Raw genomic sequence first — 23,206 nt, 5'->3', positions numbered from 1 at the left:
AAATTGACCTAATTAAAAGAGATAAGGAAGGACACTATATCTTGCTAAAGGGTAGCATGGATAATGAAGCACTATCTATATTAAACATATATGCACCAAGTGGGGTAGCATCTAAATTCTTAAAAGAGAAACTAAGAGAGCTGCAAGAAGAAATAGACAGTAAAACTATAATAGTGGGAGATCTTAACCTTGCACTCTCAGAATTAGATAAATCAAACCAGAAAATAAATAAGAAAGAAGTCAAAGAGGTAAACAGAATACTAGAAAAGCTAGATATGATAGATCTCTGGAGAAAATGTAATGGAGACAGAAAGGAATACACTTTCTTTTCAGCAGTTCATGGAACTTATACAAAAATTGACCATATATTAGGACATAAAAACCTCAAACTCAAATGTAGTAAGGCAGAAATAGTAAATGCATCCTTTTCAGACCACGATGCAATGAAAATTACATTCAACAAAAAAGCAGGGGGAAGTAGACCAAAAAATAATTGGAAACTAAATAATCTCATACTAAAGAATGATTGGGTAAAACAGCAAATCATAGACATAATTAATAACTTCACCCAAGAAAACGATAATAATGAGACATCATACCAAAATGTATGGGATGCAGCCAAAGCGGTAATAAGGGGAAATTTCATATCTCTAGAGGCCTATTTGTATAAAATAGAGAAAGAGAAGGTCAATGAATTGGGTTTGCAATTAAAAATGCTAGAAAAGGAACAAATTAAAAACCCCCAGTCAAACACTAAACTTGAAATTCTAAAAGTAAAAGGTGAGATCAATAAAATTGAAAGTAAAAAAACTATTGAATTGATTAATAAAACTAAGAGTTGGTTCTATGAAAAAACCAACAAAATAGACAAACCCTTAGTAAATCTGATTAAAAAAAGGAAAGAGGAAAATCAAATTGTTAGTCTTAAAAATGAAAAGGGAGAACTCACCACTAACGAAGAGGAAATTAGAGCAATAATTAGGAGTTACTTTGCCCAACTTTATGCCAATAAATTCGACAACTTAAATGAAATAGAAAAATACCTCCAAAAATACAGCTTGCCCAAACTAACAGAGGAAGAAGTAAATATCCTAAACAGTCCCATCTCAGAAAAAGAAATAGAACAAACTATCAATCAACTCCCTAAGAAAAAATCCCCAGGACCAGATGGATTTACATGTGAATTCTACCAAACATTTAAAGAACAATTAACTCCAATGTTATATAAACTATTTGAAAAAATAGGGATTGAAGGAGTCCTACCAAACTCCTTTTATGACACAGATATGGTACTGATACCTAAACCAGGTAGGCTGAAAACAGAGAAAGAAAATTATAGACCAATCTCCCTAATGAATATTGATGCTAAAATCTTAAATAAAATATTAGCTAAAAGATTACAGAAAATTGTCACCAGGATAATACACTATGACCAAGTAGGATTTATACCAGGAATGCAGGGCTGGTTCAATATTAGGAAAACTATTAACATAATTGACTATATCAATAACCAAACAAACAAAAACCACATGATCATCTCAATAGATGCAGAAAAAGCATTTGATAAAATCCAACATCCATTCCTAATAAAAACACTTGAGAGCATAGGAATAAATGGACTTTTCCTTAAAATAGTCAGGAGCATATATTTAAAACCATCAGTAAGCATCATATGCAATGGGGAAAAACTGGAACCTTTCCCAGTAAGATCTGGAGTGAAGCAAGGTTGCCCACTATCACCATTATTATTTAATATCGTATTAGAAACACTAGCCTCGGCAATAAGAGTCGAGAAAGATATAAAAGGAATTAGAGTAGGCAATGAGGAAACCAAACTATCACTCTTTGCAGATGATATGATGGGGTTCCTAGAGAACCCCAGAGATTCTACCAAAAAGCTATTGGAAATAATTCATAATTTTAGCAAAGTAGCTGGCTACAAAATAAATCCCCATAAATCCTCAGCATTTTTATACATCACCAACAAAACCCAACAGCAAGAGATACAAAGAGAAATTCCATTCAGAATAACTGTGGATACCATAAAATATTTGGGAATCTATCTACCAAAGGAAAGTCAGGAATTATATGAGCAAAATTATAAAAAAGTCTCCACACAAATAAAGTCAGACTTAAATAATTGGAAAAATATTAAGTGCTCTTGGATCGGCCGAGCGAACATAATAAAGATGACAATACTCCCTAAACTAATCTATTTATTTAGTGCTATACCAATCAGACTTCCAAGAAAATATTTTATTGATCTAGAAAAAATAACAACAAAATTCATATGGAACAATAAAAAGTCGAGAATCTCAAGGGAATTAATGAAAAAAAAATCAAATGAAGGTGGCCTAGCTGTACCTGATCTAAAATTATATTATAAAGCAGCAGTCACCAAAACCATTTGGTATTGGCTAAGAAATAGATTAGTGGATCAGTGGAAAAGGCTAGGCTCACAAGACAGAATAGTCAATTATAGCAATCTAGTGTTTGACAAACCCAAAGCCCCTAACTTCTGGGAAAAGAATTCATTATTTGATAAAAACTGCTGGGATAACTGGAAATTAGTATGGCAGAAATTAGGCATGGACCCACACTTAACACCATATACCAAGATAAGATCAAAATGGGTCTATGACCTAGGCATAAAGAACGAGACTATAAATAAATTAGAGGAACATAGAATAGTTTATCTCTCAGACTTGTGGAGGAGAAAGAAATTTGTGACCAAAGATGAACTAGAGACCATTACTGATCACAGAATAGAAAATTTCGATTACATCAAATTAAAAAGCCTTTGTACAAATAAAACTAATGCAAACAAGATTAGAAGGGAAGCAACAAACTGGGAAAACATTTTCACAGTTAAAGGTTCTGATAAAGGCCTCATTTCCAAAATATATAGAGAACTGACTCAAATTTATAAGAAATCAAGCCATTCTCCAATTGATAAATGGTCAAAGGATATGAACAGACAATTTTCAGAGGATGAGATTGAAACTATTACCACTCATATGAAAGAGTGTTCCAAATCATTATTGATCAGAGAAATGCAAATTAAGACAACTCTGAGATACCACTACACACCTGTCAGATTGGCTAAGATGACAGGAAAAAATAATGATGAATGTTGGAGGGGATGCGGGAAAACTGGAACACTAATGCATTGTTGGTGGAGTTGTGAACGAATCCAACCATTCTGGAGAGCAATCTGGAATTATGCCCAAAAAATTATCAAAATGTGCATATCCTTTGATCCAGCAGTGTTTCTATTGGGCTTATATCCCAAAGAAATACTAAAGAAGGGAAAGGGACCTGTATGTGCCAAAATGTTTGTAGCAGCCCTGTTTGTAGTGGCTAGAAACTGGAAAATGAATGGATGCCCATCAATTGGAGAATGGCTGGGTAAATTGTGGTATATGAATGTTATGGAATATTATTGTTCTGTAAGAAATGACCAGCAGGATGAATACAGAGAGGCTTGGAGAGACCTACATGAACTGATGCTAAGTGAAATGAGCAGAACCAGGAGATCATTATACACTTCGACAACGATATTGTATGAGGACATATTTTGATGGAAGTGGATTTCTTTGACAAAGAGACCTGAGTTTCAATTGATAAATGACGGACAAAAGCAGCTACACCCAAAGAAAGAACACTGGGAAACGAATGTGAACTATCTGCATTTTTGTTTCTCTTCCCGGATTATTTATACCTTCTGAATCCAATTCTCCCTATGCAACAAGAGAACTGTTCGGTTCTGCAAACATATATTGTATGTAGGATATACTGCAACATATCCAACATATAAAGGACTGCTTGCCATCTAGGGGAGGGGGTGGAGGGAGGGAGGGGAAAAAAAAATCGGAACAGAAATGAGTGTAAATATAATGTAATTATTAAATAAAAAAATTAAAAAAAAAAAAGATGGCAATACTTTTTTACTATTTTTCTCACATGACAATCCTTATGTAGTAAATGTTTTAGCATTCCCAATTTATATATGAGGAAAGAGATGTGAACAGAGTTAAGTGACTGCCCAGGTGCATATAGTCAGTAAACTTCTAAGGTAACATTAGAACTACCTCTTTTTGACAGTAGTTCTAACCATTGTGTTCTAACGATTGTGTCATCTACCAGACTATAATCAGTAGACAGCCAAGAAGATTTGTTATTCCTTTGATAGTGTTTCTGTGGTGATCCTGGGTAGTTAGCTTAAACATTAAATGTTTTGACAAATCTGTAGGAATTTAAGTTACAGAGAAGGTGCTGATCCATATAGAATTTTTTGATACCAAAGAATTCACTGGTCCAGTCTCTACTCTATATATTTATAAATATGCTTGTAGTCTGTCCTAATAGAATATATATATTCCATTCTTTACATAAGTTCCATTCTTTATATGTTTCATATAATACTAACAGTTATTTAATAAATGCACATTGATTGATTTCTTGTTCTTCAAGGATGACAACAAAACTAATTTAACTAGCATTTTTGGTACATGAATATGAATTAGAAGCAAAAATATGCTGGAACCAGCTCTAAATGGCTGGCGAAGTTAGACTGATAATTCTTTAGTGTGAGCATTTATACCCCGGAAATTTGCAAATGCTATAATGAAAGGCTTGATTTATTGGTTTCTTGATGGTCTGGACTTTGGAAAGTCATGGAGAAAATATTAATCAGATTAAATTTAAAGTATGTAATGAATTCATTGGGGTTTTTTTGTTTGTTTGTTTGTTTTATTTTGTTGTTGTTTATTTTTTTTTTTTTGAAAAGCCTTTTATTATATATTTACCAGCACGTCTCTGATTAGATGTTAGAGCTGGAAGGCAAATTAAGACTTTAAGATTTGGGATGGAGCCATAGAATTTATTTAGGTCAGTGTTCTCATTTCATAAGTGAGAGAGCTGAGGACCAGGGAGATGGAATTGTTCATAGGTCAGTACTTGTTCTATCACAGAGCTACATGTGACAGAGGTGACAAAATGCAAAGTGTCAAATCCAGGAATGGAAGCCAGTTCTCACTCTTTAAGTTCATTTTTTTATTTACCACTCTCTACCACTTTGCTATTTATGTTTAAACATGTACACTAAAATTTGAATCATTATGTGAAATTCTGAATAAAATAGTCCAGTTAGACTTATGACTTTATTGGAGGCAGGAAGAAAAGTATGAAACATCTCCCTGTGAACATGGACACATTAACCCTCTTATACATGTCATCTGGCACAGAATTCTACAATGAATATGAAGGTCATATGGAGAAAGGCATCCATGGGGAGCATATGGAAAAATGAGCTTGACTCTCTATTCTGTTGACTTTAGCTTTGTAATGAAATGCCAGAGTTGGTTAGTAAATATTGGATACCAAAACATATTTTCATAGGGAAAATTACATTGAACAAGAATGAATGAGATGCTTTTCTTTTTCCTTTTTGATCTAATTTTTTTCTTGTTCAGCGTGATAAGTATGAAAATATGTATAGAAGAATTGTACATGTTTAACATATATTGGATTATTTGCTGCCTAAGGGAGGGGATGTGGGAAAAGGAGGGAGAAAAAAATTTGGAATACAATGTTTTGCAAGGGTGAATGTTGAGAACTATCTATGTGTGTATTTTGAAAATAAAAAGCTTAAAAAAATAAGGCATTCGGAAACAAGCTATTTTTCTTTAGACTAATCCTAAGTGTAGACAATATATGTACCTATTAGGAAAGGTCAGAAAAAATATAAGAAATATCAAGTATTTTTTTCCATTCTTCAGTCATCTGCCACATTGGGCAGATTAACAAATATATATATATATATATATATATATATATATATATATATATATATTGTTGTTGTTGTTGTTGTTTGGTCTTTATTGAAAATATGCTCCTCCTTATTTCATTTTGTTTCTTCTCAAAATCATGATACACATATTGATTACTAATGTGCAATGAATTAATAAACATTATATCTTCTATGTCTCAAAAACAAAAGGAATGAATGAGATAATCAGCCTCTATCTCAAAATCCCAGAATGTATTTGGAAGCTGCCTTAGAGAAGGCCTATATCTCTTTTATCCCAGTAAAAATCTTTTGTTCAGTTTCTTATTGATGAACTATGAGCCAGCTTATGGAAGTTTGCTCCAAAACACTAATAATAAGGAAATGGCAACTAAAACAACTCTTTGGTTTTATTTCCTATACAGCAAATTGGAAAAGATGACAAAAATAATATTGAAGAGGTTGTAGTAATAGACACATCTGTTACTGGATCAGAATTGATCTAAAGACTATATAGAAAACAATTTGGAAATATAGAAGAAAAGACATGAAACTTCACGTTCCTTTTACCCAGAGATTCCATTATTGAGCATATGTCCATAAAGTGGTCAAAGACAGAAAAAGGGACAGATAAATATATCTCTCTCAAATGTATGACAATATTTCAAAGAAATTATTTCTTTGCTAATAAAAACTGAGAAATAAAATGTCTCTACCCATCTACTGGGGAATGGTTATACTGTGGCACATGATCAGACATACAAAAAAGCCTGGGCTGTGTGTGCTGATATATCAGGTATACCTGGCTCACACTGTGTACAAAGGTAGTTGAATATTATTGTGGTATAAACCAGGACTTTTAAGCATTTTCCATTTGTAATTCCTTTTCTCCTGAACAATTTTGATCTCAGGTATATAATTATATACAATTGGTATACAAATCAAACATTGACAGATAACGAAATCCCATATGGGGTTGTGACCCATAGTTTAACAAGCTGGGCTATAAACAATGACAAGTAAATGTACATCAAAGAAGTATAGAGAGAATTATAAGAACTGATAGAGGAGACCTAAAAATGTAATATTCACAAGTAAAATAATAAAAGAAAAGCACATTAAAGTGATACAAAATAGATAAATTTAATAGCTAATCATGACGAAAAGAGACATAGGGAAATTTTATTTCCACTTTAATACTCATTTCCATTTTTGGGAAGAATTTGAGCATTATAATTGTTTAATACTACATATATTGGTAGGTATGGTTGTTGTGTTACCTAATTATGTTTACCTATTTTTCTTTATTGTATGGGACTATTGGTCAGATTTATGGGCAAATTATTTTAAAAAGATTATTATGTAAAAACAAAAGTCATCAATAGAAAAATTTTTAAAGCATACCCATGATTATATTTTATATCAACCTATTTTGATTAATTCTATTTCTTACATTATTTAAAGAACGTGAAAGATTTCTAGCATAGTCCTTATATCAGATTGCCTATTTTCTAAGTATCAACTTAATTTCTCTCTAAGAGGTACTTCACTGGTAGCTTGTCTACAGAGTGATGATCATTTTTAGCCATCACTATTCATGGAAAAAGTGTCACCCTATTAAAAAAAAAACTAAGTAAATTAAAAAGTAAGATGAACAAGGGGGAAAGAGTACTAAGTTTTTATGTCTTTAACAAATTTCAATTAGACTACTGATACTCTAAATTTAAGAACTTTGTCCAGTGATCAACAAGTGAACATATTGCTGGAAGAGGTGAATCATATCAATCTTGACACTTTTAATATAAACTATATTGGGAAAAAAAGAAGGAAGTTTTAGCTAATAATAACAACAAATTACAGATATTCTTTATAGAGGCAAAGGAAAGATATGATACAGTAGGTTTTAACATATACCCCAAGGCTACTGCAAACATTATTTTCTGTGATATTTAATCATTATTTTTCACAGCACTAATGATAACTATTTGCAAAAGATCACAATGAAAATAATTATAGATAATAGACTCTTCCATAAATTTTTATTGATTCTCTCATTGTGGACTTCACTTAGAGCTACAGTTAGTGATTTTGGAGCTTCAGGTACTAAATTACGTTTCAAATCAACTTTTCTAATTCATGATGTAAATTAATTAAAATAATTTCAATTGAGCAGGTAGATTTTCCATTTTCTGTAGGTTTCTATATGATTCAGAATGGATATATTAAATTTTTATGTCTTCTAACTCTTGTTGACTGTGAATAAACTTATTTTGTACCATCCCTCACTTAGCTTCTCCAGATAAAATTATGCTGTTGGTCTCTATGACCTTACGGATTCCAGTTCAAAAATTTATGAATCTATGATATTATGATTGTGGCTGGAAGGACTTGTGATTTTATCAGTGTAGATTTTTCATGGCATGAAAATTTCACTTATTTAAATAAATCAGTAGTTCCTCAGGCATTTATAGTATTTGAGAGAAATCTGAGCCACCAAGAGATCAAATTGGTTGGCCTTAGTCATGTAGCCAATGTATATCAGCAACAGGATTTGGATCCTAGTTTCCGTGACCCCAAGACTCTACATGTTATCTTGCATTTAATGATATCTTGCTTAGAATTTTCTCTGTAAGATTTTAAAAATACTTTGCTTGTAGCCACCTTGTTTTATGTGTGTGTATATATATATATATATATATATATACCACAGGTAGTTCTTTCCCTGATTTTATAAAATAAGAATCCAGTTCCATGATCAGCAAAGCCCTTTACCCATACTTTCTTATATACCACTGATAATGATTTAAGGAAAAGTGGATCAATAGCAGACAATATATCTAGTTAGGATCAGAGAGACTGGATCAGTAAAAAAAAATAATAATAATAATACTTCCATCTAGAAACATGGTGTCATACCACTGGCAAACATATAAAAAGTCAATCAATGGAAGAAGGCAGCAGATTTAATGATTACCCCTCATGCCAAAAAGAATGACTATAAAATTAAAAAAAGGATTTTGATGTCATAAAGCACCATGCAATGTGAGCCACCTATTTGCCATCTTTTTATTCTCTATGTATGGCTCATACCATTGTATCTCAAGTCTGAACCCAATAATAACTGATACGGTTTGTGGGAAATTATGCTTTGGGAAGGAATGTTGATACCACTTGAAAAAATACATTTTTTTTTTCTGAGGCAATTGGGTTTAAGTGACTTGCCCAGGGTCTCACAGTTAGGAAGTGTTAACTGTCTGAGACCAGATTTAAACTCAGATCCTCCTGACTTCAGGGGTGGTGCTCTATCTGCCCCTTCCCCAAAAATATACAATGTTAATAAATTCTTTCTACTAAAGCTAAGTAAATCTACTGGTTGTTTGTTAATGGAAAACACACTGGTGGAAATTAATTTGCAAAGAACATTACTAGAAATACAACTTCTCAGTTTTATCTCCTTATTGCTCGGAGAGTGGTAAACAGCTACTTTATGGAACTCCTGTCTAAAAGTATAAGTATGAGTTAGAGGAAGTATACCCAAAGAAGATTCTACATTAAGCAGACACTACAACATGAACCCTAACTAGGTTTAAATCAAGAAGCCTTTGTATTTATTATTTTGATTAGGATAATCATACTACTTATTTTTATATGAAATGCCAGAGATAGAGCTGTAATTATAAATATTTTTTAATCAGGAGAAATTGAAATCAAATCAAGATTACTTAATTTAGCATTTATAAAACTTTACCTCTGGAGGTTCATAGATAGATTTCAGGGGTTCTGTAAATTTGGATAGGGGAAAAATCATCTTCATTTTCATTAATGTCTAATTGAAATTTAGCAATTTCTTCAATTATGAATTCAGGAAATGCATATTATCCTATGAGATGTCAATGAAATTTACCTGACAATCAAAGACATCCATAAACAAAAAGGGGCAAAACCCCCTGTATTAAATGAACCATGGGGGAAAAAAAAACATTTATACTCAATACAATTTGAGGTGTAACATCAGACACTCAGGGGAGTTTTTTTTTTTTTTAAATCACCCAAGGGGAGTAAATCAGGGTCTGACCAAGAGGGATGTCACCAAGGGAGCAGGTAGAAAAAACATTAAGCACTGTTTACCTTCTTCAAAAATCAACAGATATTTATTGTGTGTTTTCTGTGGATCAGATATTGATGATATAAAGACAAAAACAATTCTTGCTCTCCCAGAGCTAATTAGGTGCTAAGCCAAATTCCAGAAGGACCTCAAATATACTCAAAAGCCTTATATATTTTAGTTCCCAGATACAAAACCTAGATCAACTTCTGGCACTTATGGCTATGGTTAAAACTCTTTGAAACCCACAAGTTTTACAAAATTGAATAAAGCTTAAAGAAAATCTCTTCATTTTTGTATTTGGTCCCTTCTATGAAAAAAAATGAAGCACAAGCCCAGAGTCTAAAAAGGAAATGGGCTCAGAAAGCACACCCATCCAAAACCATCCAAAAGCTTTCAGAGGGATGTCAGTTTTGTTGAGGAAATGCTTTATAAAAGACTGGAAAAATAGTATCAACTCCCTTACCCTAAGCTATTCTTTGTTTCTGAAGAGCCTAAACATCTATTATGTGCTTTCATTTAATTTATTTTGCTACAAACTTTCAGAAAGGTTAACTATTTAATTTTAAATGGCCCAGCTTTAGAAATGTCATGTTCCAGATCTGAGTATTAGCAACAGTTGTCTCCCATAGTGACCAAGTATCTAGAAAATGAACTAGCATTAGGTACAACAGCAGGACCATTTGTTCAAATGCTAACTGAACATATGAATGATTTTCTCTAACAAGATCTCAAGGGAATCGACTTGCATCCATCACCTCTTGCATCTTAGCTCCAAGGTAACTATTTCAAACTCACATTTCAGTGTACTCAGATTTTTGCAAACACATGTCTGGACCCAGAAAAAAGATAATAAAGACTCTTTCCAAAGAAATACTGAAAGAGAATGGGTGATATCTATTATTCCTAAAATCATGAGGGCATTGATTTTATTCCTGTATTTACAGTTTAGTTGTAACATTTGGGGAAAGCGTCACTCTAGTTTAAAGGAGCTACCAAATGTTTCATTTCATAAAATCAGAGCTCTGTAGAACTGACTAAGAAACAGACACTTCCTTTTGCAAACATGGGTTTGAAAATTGAAGCCTGAAGTTATTTTTTTTGGCATCAATTTATGTAAACTTATAGTGTGGTAGTACACCCCCCATTTATCCTAAGGTCAGGCTTCTAGCAATCTCTACATTATCAAAGACAAAAGGAAAATTGGCAATTAGTTGTTGTTTTAAAAGACTTTGAAAACAAAAGCTATCACAAAATCCTTGCAATATAATCCTGAAGAGATGATTCAAATGAGCAACCTTCAGGCCAAAGGGGAACTTAGAGTTGTGTTAATTAAATTAAGGTTCTTGATTAAAAAAAAAAAAAAAAAACAGAAACAAAAAGCAAAACAAAAACCAAAAACCTTAGGACACCAGATTAGAAAAATCAGGACAGAAGAACTACTACAAGTTGAAACATTGAAAAATGAGGGGTGTCAGTGTAAGAAGAGAGAGGAGACAGACCCGAATTGCCAACTGTAAAGTGAACGAGTATTGCACTTACCTACAAAAGGCACTGAATTTACAGACTATCAGAGATGAGAAATTGAATGCCTTGAATGGAAAGTATCTAGAAGGCCAGTGTGACTGGAAGAAAGAGTTTGTGAAGGTCAAATATATGAAATAAAAGTAGAAAGATATGACAGATTCAGGTTGTGAATTTTAAATGAATACCAGTTTGATGATTTTATATGTTATCCTAGAAGCAATAGAAAAACTGCAAAGAATTTTTAAAAAGAGGTTCAGATTTGTGTTTCAAAACCTCATTCTCATAACTATAGGAAATATGTGGTAGATTGGTGATTAATGTTCCTAAAGATATCACAAATTTTTGAATAGTCAAATTACATTCAATATGCTCTGCTAAAGTCATAAAGGTATAAAATAGTCCCATCAAAATAGTTAGCACACAGTAAAAATAGGGATCTTATTTAGATAATTCAGTTATGTGACATACCTCATCTTCCTAAAATGCTGAATAAAACATATTTGTACTATTGTGTGAATTGTATAAGTTCTAGAGATGGAAAGAAACTTGAAATTGGATCCATTTCATTCATTTATTAGATGATGAAACTGAGGCTGAAAGAAAATAAGTCTTTTGCTCAAGGTCACACTGGCAGTAATTAATAAGGTTCTATGATTCAAAAACCACAGTGCTCTTTCCAATACATCATTAGTTGGGTTCAGTAGATTGCAAATCACTTGAGCAATGTGATTAAACATACCGATGGTTTGACCATTCAGTTCACTTTGGATTATGTGCTAGGACTGTCCTGCAGGGTCTCTCAAGGACTAATGAATGTCCTGGTCTCTGTGAATTATGTGTAACTCTTACCAATAGGTAGCTCTATAGACAGAAGGTGTATGTAAAATCAGAGCAGAGGACAACACAGCTTCCTTGGGGAGTTGGTATACTGCCAAGATGGGAAAAGGGACCAAACAGAAACTTACTAGAAAAGGGGGTGCAACTGAGGATTGATTTATTTAGATGCAAAAAATGTGCCTTATAGCAATATTGAAAATTTTCTAATTTCTTTTCTGTCTACCTCCCTTTCCTTTTTCTTTTGGCATTAGCTTGTCTTTTCAGATTTTTTGGCACTGAAATAGAAAAACTATCCTGATGGATCTTTAGCAGTTAGGACAGGTGGCATTTTAGAAAATTAATAGCCACCAGCACATGGCAAGTACCTAAAGGTTTGTAGCCAGCCTCCTAGTGGTTAGGGACTCTAGAATTTGTGTTAATGAGTGCTTTAGAAGAAGCATGTGGTGAAGCTATTTTTTTGGCAAACACCAGTGAAACTTGTGCTTTCACACACACACAGACAAATATTAGCTGATTTGGCTTAAATACTTCAATAGACTACTTTAGATAAAGGAGTGTCTCCAAAGATGGTTACTAGACACTGCTAGACTTGTCTTGCTGATCCAGGGTATTTTATATCTAATTTTATATTTTATGACTAGATAGTTTCACTCAGTCATTTAAACACATATTGTCCCTGTACTGGAAAGGGTAGTCACCAAATCGAGTCACATTTCATAACAATTTAAAGTCTTTAATCCAATAGAATGTAAGCTCTTTGAGATATAGAATATGTTGATGTCTTTGTACTCCCAGTGATTGGCACAAAAAAGATCAGTAAGAAAAATTTGTTAAATCAAATAGAATCTTATATTTTAATTTTGTGTGTAATTCTAACACTTCCTCAGTTTTGTTTGTTGAATCACTAATTGAGTCAGGGTATGATGTTAAAGACCTCTTTTTTATTCTCTCTGTATTGTTGTAAAATCATAGATTTAGAACTAGAATCGTCAGTATACTCCATTTGATAATCAATACCCTATAAATTGCCAAAGGGATATCCCAATCTGACAATGTCACACTGATTCAATAAGTTTTGATGTCTTCCTATTGGGCTAGGATTAAATACAACCCCCTGTTAGGCATTTAGAGAACTTTACAACCTGTCTCCTGACTAACTTTCAAGCTTATTACATGATTTCCCCTCTGTGCACACTCGACAATCCAACCAAGCTCACCTTCTAACTGTCCCTCATGCTCTGCATTCCGACCAAATTATATTGCATGCCTGGAATGCAGATCCTTTTCACATTTCTAGCAGTCTTCAAAACTCAGCCTGCTAACGGGGACTTTGCTGATTTTTCCAGATGCCAGTGCATCCATTCCCCACCTTACAAATTACCTCATAATGACCACATACACATACACACATATCTGTGTGTATGCAATCTTTTTCTTTTTTTCTTTATTAAAGCTTTTTATTTTTCAAAACATATGCAAGGATAATTCTTCAATATTAATCCTTGCAAAATTTTTGTTCCAATTCCCCCCTTCCTTCATCCCTTCCTCTAGATGGCCAGTAGTCCAATGTATGTAAAACATAGTAGAAATAGATGTTAAATCAAATATAGTATGCAATTTTTAAGGTAATATGGAATTGAGCATAATATGCACCTTGCCCAGCCAGTCTAGTTTGTCTGTAGTTGACTGACTACTGATAGGGATGGTTGCATTGGATATGGAGTGTTGAGTTACAGAAACAGCAAAGAAGGCCAATATAATCAGAAAAGAGTGAAAGGTAAAGAAATACATTAAGTCTGAGCCAGATGACAATAATATAATATAATATAATATAATATAATATAATATAATATAATATAATATAATATAGTATAGTATAGTATATAAGCACAACATTTTTGTTTTGTTTTGTTTTTTATTTCTTTTACTGAATTATTCTATCCACTATTCTGATAGGAATACTTTTCTTCTTATAGTAGAGTTTTTTTAAACATACACACAAAATACATACATATACATAGGTTTACATACATATATGTATATGCATATGTGCATATGTGTGTATACGTGTACTCATGTATGTGAAAATATTTAACATATGTGACTCTATGTATGCATATATAATAAGAAATATGATGTAACTTTTTAAAATACTTATTTCTTTTTCATTCCAACATTCAAAATAACAACTTAGTTCCCTTAGCAGTGAAATGAGGGTGTTGGTCTAAATTATTTTTAAAATTCCTTAATCTAATATTCCATTATCATCTTAATATTAATTGGTCAGGGAGGGTTAGAGGAATAACTTGAATACTTTCATATATGAAGCATTTATTAGCTCATGAAAAAAACACATTTTTTTTTTTTACCAATTAAAATTCAGTAATCACTTGAGCTTTGTCTTTGAAAAGATAGAAGCAATGAGTTACAATGTCTGCAGTAGCTTCTTCCCTGGTATGCTGAAAGCCTGCATCATGAATCAAGGAACTGACCCCAGCATGGGTAGTTTACATAATGCACTGCAGTATTGGATGGAAAATCTACAGCATAATTACTGGCAGATGAATAATGGATGACTTCTCCATGTTCTCACAAGTTCATTACTATGACATGCAAATTCATGAACATTTATGAGCAATTAATAATCTGAAAGTTATGGGCACTCAAGTACTTAAGTTATCATCGTTTGGGGTGGGAGGGAGAGATTTGATATTTATATGCTATGGCTGGGCTAAGTAGCCTCGTCTGTGTTACTGATGATTGCTGTGATTTATGTTTTTAAGAACTACAAATGAATTTCATACTCATAAATTGAGAAATGATGCCCTTGTGTTGAGGTACATTCAGTTGTTCTTCAAGGTTTTGATGCAGCTTAGACATTATCCAACGTATTTACTAGCTGTGTGACTTGGGCAAAATATTTAATCTCTCTCAGATTTGCTTTCTTTATCTGCAAAATAGTTGCAATAATAGCCCTTAATTCAGAAGGTTGTTGGGAACCTCAAATATGATGATGGATTTAAGACAATAAGAAAACTTTAAAAGTCCCTTCTAAACACAAAAAAATTACTTTGGTTGCTACTATTATCATTATTTTCACTCATCATTTTCATTTTTCTAAGGGGATCAGATAGAAATGATGTGTTTTTATTATATAGAAACATCAGCTGAAAGCAATCCAAGGACAAGATGCTATGATACAATTTTTCTTGTATATTTAGTGTTTTGAGGATTAATATATGGTTTTAGAAAATGCCTTTTGCAATTGAACAAGTATTTAAAATGTAAGTTCCCATTCTGTAGACTTAGTAAAAACATATTTGGTATAGCTCCAGGAGAAAATATAATGATAGGAATGACACATCTTTTATTCTGTTACATTACTACAATTATATTGACTTCAACAACTACTACTACTACTACTACTACTACAACACCACTACTGTTGCTACTCCTATTGCAGCTAGGGCTACTTTTACAAATAAATAGAAACATAATTAACTCAAGCATTATAAAATGCTTTTAAAAATAAAAACCATATGCACATTTTAATATATGTGTATACATATATAACTGAAACAAATGAACAACAACAACAAATATGTACACACACACACACACACACACACACACACACATAGATGCATATATAGTTCAAATAGTCAGACTAGAAAGATATACTTGATCCTTACTTTACTTTTAACTGATGTGGGAAGTTTTCATTTAGTACACTCATAAAAGTCGATCAACTCCAGATATATTTCAAATTAAAGTTTTCTCAAAGTGGCTGATACCTTAAGAAGTTAAATACTTTATCTATGGCCACATAGCTAGTATGTGTTAGAAGGATACTTTAGTATTATAAGGTCACAATAGTTTCTCTGGTTTATATGTTTAATTGGAAGAAACTTTAGGACTCATAGAGTTTAAGTGATTTGCCTTTGTTCAAGGTAGTAAAGTTGTAAAAGGTGGCAAAAAATCAGTTCTTTCAAATTCCAATATTAGCTTCTACAAACAATGCTTATCTATAAGCCAGAATATTATAATGGCAGCAAAATGTTTTGTTAGATATTTAAATTAAAATATTCACTATTAGATATTTAAATATAGGTTGGAGTTAAGATGTGGATTGCAGGCAGCTTCAGAGGCCCTCAGTCCAGAGACAGTAAGGAGTAAACTTGCCAGAAAGAAATTACAGGAGAATCTTTGCAGGCATTGGGTGTAGATATATGTGATGGGAAACCCATATATGGTTTGGGGTCACAGTTCCATGATGAAGAGCAATGCTAGTGCTTGTGAATAGACATGAAGATACTTGGCTAAAGTTCCAGTAGTTCAAGCACTTTAACTGCAGGTGCTCATGGGCCCTTCCTAACTAAAGATTAGAACACAGACCAAGAGAACATGATTATACTTCTCCACAGATCACACCACCTTGAAAGCTGATAGAAGAATGAATTAGAAACCAGAATCCAACAATATGTTGTTGTTGTTTTGTTTGTTTATAAGAGAAAAAGACACATAGAGAGTTAAAATAAAGAAATGCAAAAGAATAGATTCTGCTTCAACTTAAGCAAAAACTATCAGGAATACTCATCATGATCTTAGGAAAAAAGAAAAGCAAAAATATACTTATATAAAAATGATAATCAAGGGAACTCCATTTTGCTAAAAGGTATCACACATACAATGAAATAATATGAAAAAAATTTCAGCAAGTTTCTCTGATAATGGCCTCATTTCTCAAAAGAAAATGTTAAGAATTGAGTTAAATTTATCAAAATAAGAGCCATTCCCTAAGTGCTAAATGTTCAAAATTTTGAACAGAAAGTCTTCAGAAGAAATCAAAGTTATTGCTAGTCACATGGAAAATCATTATTGATTAGTTGTTGTTTTTCAGTCATGTCCAAATCTCAATGACTCCATTTGAGATGTTCTTGGCAAAGTTAGTGGAATAGGTTAGCATTTCATTTTCCAGCTCATTTTTATAGACCAGGAATTGAAAACAAATAGGGTTAAGTGACTACTCCAGAATTACACAGCTAGTAAGTATCTGAGGCCATATTTAAACTTGAAAAGATGAGTCATCTTGATTGCAATTTAGATTCTCTATCCACTGACCCGCCTCATTGTTCATCAGAGAAATGCAAATTAAAACAACTCAGAGGTACCATATCACACTATTATAAATGACAAATGCTGGATGAGATGAGAATAGGCACTCTAATAAATTGTTGACTGAGAAGTTTGAATTGATCCAAAAAGCAATTATGGAGAAAAATTTGGAACTATGCTCAGAAGGTTACAAAATTGAACATTTTCCTTGACTGAACAATACTGGGGTCTATACACCTAAGAGATCATGGAAAATGGAAAAACACACACACACATACTACATATTTGTGAGTATGTTTGCGTGTATGTATATACATATATACAAACATTGATATTACCTTTTTCTGGTGTTAAAGAATTGACAATCAAGGGTATTATTATCAATTGAAGAATAATTAAACAAGTCATGGAATATTATTTTGTTTGAGTACTATCATGCTATTAAAAATCATAAAAGGGTGGTTTCAAAAAAAACATAACAAGACCCATATGAACTGAAGCAAAGTGAAGTGAGAAGCATTAGGACTTCACTGTGCACATTTATAGCAATGCTGTAATGATGATCAACTGTGAAAAATTTGACTGATCCACAGTGATCCAAAACAGTTTCAAAGGATTTAGAATGAAAAAATGTCATCTATTTCCAGACAGAACTGAAGAACTTGAAATGCAAATTTAAGTATAAATTTTCTCACTTTTGAAATTTTCTTTTGCAGATATGGCTAATAATGGATATATTTGCATGATTTAATATGTTTAAATTGATATATTGTTTAACTTTTCAGTCAGTGTAGGAGGAGGTGAGAGGGAGAGAATTTGGAATTCAAAATTTAAAAGGAAAAGAATGTAAAAATAATAAAACATTTTAAAAGAAATGAACACAACAGATTATATGTATTTGTGTATATGCACACAAAGGAAGAAAAATTGAGATCCCATGGCCAGTCAAACCTTTATGCTCCAATACCAGACTTTATCAAAGTTAGACATCATCTTGACTCTCTATTTGATGTTTACTTTGGAGTATTTTTTTTTCCACTATCATTTGCCATTTACATATCTCACATTGCAATTCAAATTTCATAAAAATACTAAATATTACATCTACTCCTCATTCCTCCCCCCATGAAAAGATAATTAGAAACAGCAATTGATTCCTATCTTAGATCCATAGTATCAAAGAAATTTACTTGAATGAAAACAAACTTTCTGACTTCCAGGTTAACTCCTTAGCCAAGATATCCATATATTTTAGCTACATTAAAAAAAAAAAAAAAGCTACTAGCTTTTATTATTACCATCACCATCACCACCACTACCATTTACATTTATATAGTGCTTCATGGATACAATGTATCTTGAAAATTATCTCTTATTTAGTCATCTCATTAGTCTTCAAAGGAGCATAGTGGGAGAGTAGAGAAAATAGTGAATTTTAGGGAGAAGTTTTGATTTTGGTTTTGCCACTCACTAAATATTTAAATATATGTAAGCTATTCAGTCTTATGAAGCTTCAAGTTTACCATCCAAAAAAATGGGAATAGCAACACTCTCTCATTAGATTTTTGTGGGAAAAAAACAAACAAACTTAAAAATACGATTTGAGATATGAACCATATATTAAAGATGTTGAAACCAAAACTTGGAGAGAGCATTTATAGGAAGAAAGAGGCCAGCATCACACAGCTAAGTAATGGGATAATGAGACCTCTTGATTAAAGCTCCATGGGCTTTCTCTGTTGCCAAAATGTTTCTTTCTTCTCCTCTCCACTGCTCTCCTTCCTGAGAAATCTTTGCCATTGTTAAGATTAAAAGTGATTAGAACTTAAAGGCACATTTTTCCATTAAGGTCTTCATTATCCTTTGTAGAATGAAGTAAATTAAAGTTGAAACACATTACTGTTTATTTAAGGAAGAGCATTGTAATTTACCAGAAGGGAAGCCTTTCTCCACTTTGCTTCATTTTACTCTAGTTTTGTGAAATAGACTTTTGTGTTGACTCAGTTTTTCAAAGAGCTATATTGTTTCAACTTCAGTATTTATACCCTCATGTTTTTTTCCAAAGCTCTAATATATGTAAGTGATATACTTCAAATGAGGTATCTATCATCTACATGATTATTTTCTCCAGTGGACTATTTTGTAATCTTTCCATGGATTTGAAAGTATTATCTGTGTTCTCCCAAAAAAATCATGTCTATTTGGAATAGATTGATGACTTTTGTCAGCATGGGGTACTTCTATTATGCACATGGCTCCCCCATAAATCTTTAATTGTTACTAAGTTACTGTCATAGATCATAGATTTAGAGAGTTTTCTGAAGTCTAAGAGGGTAAGTGCCTTTCCCATTGTAACCTAGCTGGTTTGTGTCAGAAACAAACAGGTCTTTCAAATTTCAAGACGGCTTGTGATCCTCCATACCATGATGTTTCTTCCTATCTATCAACAGAAAGATAAATAAAAATTAGGATTGAATTTGTTTCATTGGTGATATAGAGAACTCTCAAATGAAAGAATTTCTGCTATCAATAGGGTAGGACCTTCTTTGCAATTTATAATCTTAGAAATGATATAATATTTCATCTTTCAATAAACATGTTTGGTATTGATTTCAAAATATCATGCCTTATCACTGAAAACAAGGTTTAAGTTAGCATTAATCTTATTTTCAAACCCTGAGACTTTGCAATTTTTAAAAAAATTTTCCTTGAACATTTTCCCTCTAGTTTATATTAAAAGTTATTCTTAGATCCCTCAGTGTTTTCTTTTATATTTCCATGTTCCTGTTATCTAAAAGTCTAAAATCTAAAAGTCATTTAATCAGAAAACCCAAGCTAAGATACATTTAATATCTTAGTTACTATGAACACAAATATAAAACAAGACAGTCCTCCTGTCCTCAGTGCTCTTAAATTCTCTTCTGGGAGGAGTAAGCACATCCATAGATAAGGAAACAGAGTACATATAAAATAAGGGAGAGGAAGAGTTGTTCGAGGGATGCTAAAATGTACCTCAAGGCCTCTCTTCAACCTCTGAGAACCAAATGGATGTGAAAAGCACTTGCAAGATGGTATTCTCTGCCCAGACAATGGGCACTTGATTTACTACCTTTTACCTCTTCTTTTACAGATGTACATATGCATATGTTTTTCCATATAAGATACTTAATAGCAATATCTATGATGGTGTCATTAAAAGGGTGCTAAAACATGCTATGTCTTTTGATATCCCTTCAAAGACCAGTGGAATGAGAGAGATCTTGAAATGAGAAGGAATATTGTGATTATTATTCAATTTCACAAGCATTTATGAAGTGCCTTTTATATAAGCAAAACATTATGCAATAAACTGTAGAAATGAATAAAAAAGTCTCAGTATAGGGAATTCCCAGCTAGCAGATTACTTCAGTGTACACAGTTATCACATCATCTTATGACAGTGAATAGGCTGTCTGAGGAACATACAGAGGAACAAACAAAGTGACTTGATAACAGTCATATGCTAGTTAATGTCAAAAGTCCCATTTGAATACAGGTCTTTAATGATTCTCGGGGCCCAATTTCTTGTCTGTCTATAGAACTAGGATTACAAAGACAAAAAATGAAGACAAAAAATTCTCAAAGGGTTTACATTTATAACATTTTGCATTCAATTTTAAGTGGTCTATAATGAGTGTTCAGTAATTATGTCTTTCATTTAATTTCACTCTATTTTTCAAAGTCCATTCACATCCACTATTTTATGTTTTTCGTTAAAATTTGTGAAGTAGGTAAACCAGCTATTGTCATAGTTTTTATAAAGGAGAGCTCAGAGAGTAAATGAACTTCCTCGTCTTCTTGCAGATTCTAGACCTCAGATCTTTTGAATGCTAGTTCACTTTCTTAGAAGAATTGATGTTATACACTGAAGATACTGAATTGGAGGAGACTGACCAGTAATAGAAAAGCAGTTTATGAAATTGGATTTTGTATCTTCAGTTTGAAAAAGCAACAACAACACAGCCACCATTTCTGTGCCAACTATATGTGTAGGACACTTGACTGGGTGATGAGACTATGAAGCAAAAATAATGAAATATATTTTCTGCTCTCAAGAAGGTTAATTGCTATATGTGAGGAAAAACGTGTCTACAGAAAAGAAAAACAAACAAACAAATAAACAAAATTATACTCAAAATGGAAACATCTCATATAAGAATTGGCTTTTGATGTCAGTCTGGAAGAACAGAAGAAATTTCAAGAGGGGGAAATAAAAAAGGAGACCATTTCAGGGATAAAGAGATGTATACAAGATATAGAATGTAAAGTTTGTGAAGCAGCATATGTGCTCCACATGTGTAGGGAAATAATGTGAAATTAGCCTGGAAACATAGACTGGAGTTATTGAGCCAAAATATTCAATTTTTTTTTTCTTAAAAGCAGCAGAGAACAATTGATGTTTTTGTTTTTTGGGGTTTTTTTAATCGAGGATGTGCAATAGTCCAGGATTTTTATTATGTTAATCACAGACCACATCTGTGTGGAATGATGGATTTGAGAAGAAAGAGAACATAAGCAAGGAGACCAATATATGTATGTTTGGAGAGGAAGGAGGAAAATGGGCCAGGAAAGGTTGGTGAAGTTTTAGCTATGGTGTGGTCATATGAATTAAGTAAAAAGGTTAAAGATGAAAGAATATGTTGTGGAGGGAGTTCTAATAAGACTTGACATCCTGATTGAATGTGAGAGACATAACTAGGAGGTAGAGAGGCAAGAAAGCAAGATGACTCTGAGGTTGAGAATTTGGGTGATTGGGAAGATAGTGGTAGAAACAGGGAAATAAGAATGAAATAATTATTCCATACATTTTAAAGAAATGATCTCTTTATAAAAGAAAAATAATATAATATAAAATATATAAAGCATAATAAAACAGGATACAATATAAAGAAAATATGAAATGAAATACATTTATAATGAATTTTTATATTTCAATAAATTAAAATTTAAAAAAATAATAAAATAGGGTACATTCAGTCAACTGCACAATTATTATCCAGTAGTTCATTTTACTTTTCATTTAAAAACAGGCATAGGAGCACACTGAACAAAAGGTATGACATTTTGCTCCCTCTCATATTTCAAAGGTACAATAGAACCCAGGAGTATAGCAAAGAAAACAGCATGAAAAAATATATATATTCAGTGGACATTAAATATAGCACAGTGGGCAATAGTGAAATTGAGAAGTTTAAATACTTAAGAGATGCTTAAATATATGAGAAACCAACCATCTCCAACTTTCAAATTTTTCTCTCGCTTCTCAAATGCACAGCACTATCTTAGTTTTCTTTCACTGCATTTGGATTTTGATTGTCTGGCCATTGAACTGCTCTATTGAACATAATAAAGAAATCATTAAAATTCTGGGGCTATACTTGTGACAAGAAAGATGACCTTTCTCTTCGCCCATATTATTATTCATCCTTCTTTGATATCATTTGTCTGTTATTTCCAGTGTTCTGACATTCCTGGCACTCTGCCATGTTCATCTTACTTTTGACCCAGGAAAAGAGTTGGGAAAGGAGTTGAGGAAACATTTTAATAGCCTAGTTTCACAGGGTGTAGAGAATAGCATCACATGTATATTCAATGTGATTGACTTTTTAAAAATATATTTCTCACATCATCCTGATAAATGTCACTGGAAGGAAAAGGGGAAAATTAAAAGATCAAGAGCTGTGATTCTAGAGTTCACACAATATTTGTTATCAGATAAATCTCTGATTAAGACTTGATTATTCAGATTGCGTAATTCACTGGAATGAAAGTTTTTTTTTTTTTTAAATGTAAAC

The sequence above is a fragment of the Antechinus flavipes genome, chromosome 6 (genome assembly GCF_016432865.1).
Source record: "Antechinus flavipes isolate AdamAnt ecotype Samford, QLD, Australia chromosome 6, AdamAnt_v2, whole genome shotgun sequence".
Taxonomy (NCBI): Eukaryota; Metazoa; Chordata; class Mammalia; order Dasyuromorphia; family Dasyuridae; genus Antechinus; species Antechinus flavipes.
The sequence above is the reverse complement of the archived record's forward strand: the minus strand, read 5'-3'. Positions refer to the sequence as shown.